The sequence below is a fragment of the Zootoca vivipara genome, chromosome 4 (assembly GCF_965207765.1).
Source record: "Zootoca vivipara chromosome 4, rZooViv2.hap1.1, whole genome shotgun sequence".
Lineage (NCBI taxonomy): Eukaryota > Metazoa > Chordata > Lepidosauria > Squamata > Lacertidae > Zootoca > Zootoca vivipara.
The window spans coordinates 15556786-15560109 of NC_142587.1; the positions used below are offsets into that span (position 1 = coordinate 15556786).

A 3324-nucleotide genomic window follows, 5' to 3' on the forward strand; every position below is an offset into this window, starting at 1 on the left:
CACATATATAAAACCATAATAAAACATTAAACCTCCCTATACAGGACTGCCTTCAGTTGTTTTCTAAAGGTTGTATTGTTACTTATCTCCTTGGCTCAGGGGTCACATTTTTCGAATGAAAATAGGGATGTCCTACCAAAAAGTGGGACATTCTAGGATCAAATCAGAAACTAGGACAGCTTCTGTAAATCTGGGACTATCCCCGGAAAAAAGAGACACCTGTAGGGTCTGGAATAACCAGAGTTGAAAAGTATATGCCCCAGTTATTCCTTATATCACAATTCTCCTCTTTATATGTGAACATCTGTTGAATATTCTTTAGTCAATTAGTTTTTGACACTCAATGATGTTAGATTTGAGTGCTAGCTGTAATTGACAGTTGGTTTCTGACAGCTTCCAGGCCAACACAACTAATCACTGACTCTAATAGGGAACTCAGGTGATGAGTGCTGACAGGATTGGAGTCAAGACGTCCTACTGAGAAGCTATCTGCATGCTCAGCAAATTTGGAAATTTTGAGAAGTACAGTGGTACCTCGGGTTACAGATGCTTCAGGTTACAGACTCCACTAACCCAGAAATAGTACCTTGGGTTAAGAACTTTGCTTCAGGATGAGAACAGAAATCATGTGGTGGCGGCACAGCGGCAGTGGGAGGCCCCATTAGCTAAAGTGGTACCTCAGGTTAAGAACAGTTTCAGGTTAAGAACGGACCTCCAGAACGAATTAAGTTCTTAACCCAAGGCACCACTATACAAAATCTTTTAACAATGCTAATGTGCAGACTCCTTATAAAAAAGAAAATCCATGTGCTCCATTGCAATAGGATGTCAGATGTCCATTAGAAAAGTTGGGGGAATTAAAATCATTGTGGAGCTGTTCATTTAATTATTAGATTAGTAAACTGTCCTTTATCCAGAGATCACAGGGTGGTTCACAACATAAAATGACAAAATGTGAACATAGAATACACGATAAAACAAGAACAAACTAATAACCCCCCCACTCACAAACACATTTAAAAGGCCACTGAATGCCCAAGGTGCCTGGTTATAGAGAAACATTTTTTTTTGCATGGCACCTAAAGTTATGCAAAGAAGGCACCAGGTGAGCCTCCACAGGGGGAGCATTCCACAAACGGGGTGCCACCACAGAAAAGGCTATTCTCATGTTGCCATCCTCCAGGGTTCTTGTGAAGGGGGTATACAAAGAAGGGCCCCAGAAGATGATTGCAGGGTCCAGGTCGGTTTATATGGGAAAAGGCGGAATGATTGAATGGAGTGGTCCTGCTGGGAGTTGAAGATATACTGCAGTAGGTTTTTTTTTTTTTTTTTGCATTTCCATTTGTGATCCATTAAAACGGGGATGGGAAACCTGTCACCTTACAGATGTTGCTGGACTACAAGTCCCATAATCTCTCCAGCCATAGTGATGGAGAGACAAAGAGCAGAGTAGTAGTGTCCACAAAAAATAATAATAATATTCTTTTAAAGGGGAGGGGAAAGAGTGGAATGGGCAGCGGAATACACTTCATCCCAGGACCTCCTCAGAACTGACATTGCCTCTGCATCAGAGGTTCAATAAAAGTCCTGCTTTTGCTTCTTTCCCTGGAACTACAAAAAACAAGGATTCCGGCAATATCCTTGCAGGCCACCATATGTAGTGTTTAGGTTGGCTGGGCTAGAGGTTGGGCAGGCCTTGGAGTTACAGTATTGGCCTCAGAGAGTCAGTGAAAAATCAACATTTGACATATATACACGAGAGCTGACATGAAATAGCAGCCAGAGCTGGTAATATTTGGCACTCGGCAAATGGAATTTAAAAGTCTGAGAAAACAACTTACTTCCATTAGATGAGGAAGCCTAGTAATTCTCCTTCACCCACCCACCCACCCACCCACTCAAGATCATAGATCCTGTTTCCTAGTCATTTCTCAAGTACTTTGAATGCTATTCAAACAAACTGGAATCTTCGCCTCCGTCTCTCCAGCAAAACATTGGTTCGCTCTGCATTCACTTGTAGCTTCTAATTAGACATCTGTTAAAAGTCCATAACAGGAAATCTAATAGAGAGATGCTGCATTTTGTCAGAATGATTAATGATTCACAGTATGAAAGTATCCCTGCATGAAGTCTATTATTTGAAACATACAGAATCAGATTAAGCTTTTACTTTACAATGGGCCCCTCTCGACTCGATCTTCATTATTAGAGGAAAGAAATCATGTTTGTATGAGTACTCTCATCACAGAATTCTCATCGTATGCTTGTAGGAAGGAATGCGCTTAGCAAAGCCTTCTGTTCCTATGCACCAGTAAGTTAATTAATTAACAAACTTTTGGAGCATCTGCACCTACAGAATCAGACTGAAACTTGTTTGACGCTTCCCTTGCCTCGTGAGACACCAAGCAAGATGGGCCACCAGCAGCTCTACTGGAGCCACCTGAGGAAGTTCGGCCAGGGCTCTTGGTCCTGCCACATGTGCTTGAACCACCACGGCCTGATTCGCAGGTACGGGCTCAACTTGTGCCACCAGTGCTTCCACCAGTATGCCAAGGACATTGGATTCATTAAATGCCTGTCCACAGAGATGGCTTGAAGAGGACATCAAACATGGAAGGTTTGCCCAGATGAGCCCCTCCTGCCACACATTGATGATTTTGGGTACATAAAAATAAATAGGGTATTGTTTGCCCTGATCCCCCCCAAAAAAAAAACTTGTTTGACTGGCATGTCTTCCCTCCAAGGAATCCCAGGAAGTTTGATTAAAATGCTTAGGAAAATTTGCTAGAGGTTGCTGTCTCTCTTAGGGCAACCATGCTAAACGACTTTTTCTTTTGGTTGGGAACTACAACTTAAACAGGTTTGAAACTGCTCTACAATATGTTTCATCACTTGAATAAACTAAAATTAGATGCCTGCAAGAAACACACATTAGGAAAAAGGACCTGAAATATTTAACTCAAAAGAAATCAGGGAAATTTTTATCTCTGCGGGAACAAAGAAAAAATGGAGTTGTTTTGTATATATATCCCAATTTTTGTCCAAAATCGATTCTTTCTGATGAATAAGGTAGATATATTGGGGTGGAAATTAGCATTCATGGAACAAAGAATTTGGTTATGGGTATATATGCCCCAAATGAAAATAAACCAGCCTTTTATAAAGTACTGTTGGACAGACTGATGGATTATATCCATATGAGAATTGGTACCTTATGGGAGATTAGAATAGAGCCATCTCTCCTCTACAGGACAAGATTTCAAGAAGAAAATAATAATCATAAGCTCACAAGGCAAATTGCCGAAACTGCTTGACGTGTATGGA

General features: G+C 41.1%; 1 pseudogene; it reads left to right on the forward strand.

Moving 5' to 3' along the window:
* The first annotated feature begins 2410 nt into the window (after nucleotides 1-2410).
* Nucleotides 2411-2596, forward strand: LOC132591973 (small ribosomal subunit protein uS14 pseudogene; annotated as a pseudogene).
* Nucleotides 2597-3324: the final 728 nt, after the last annotated feature.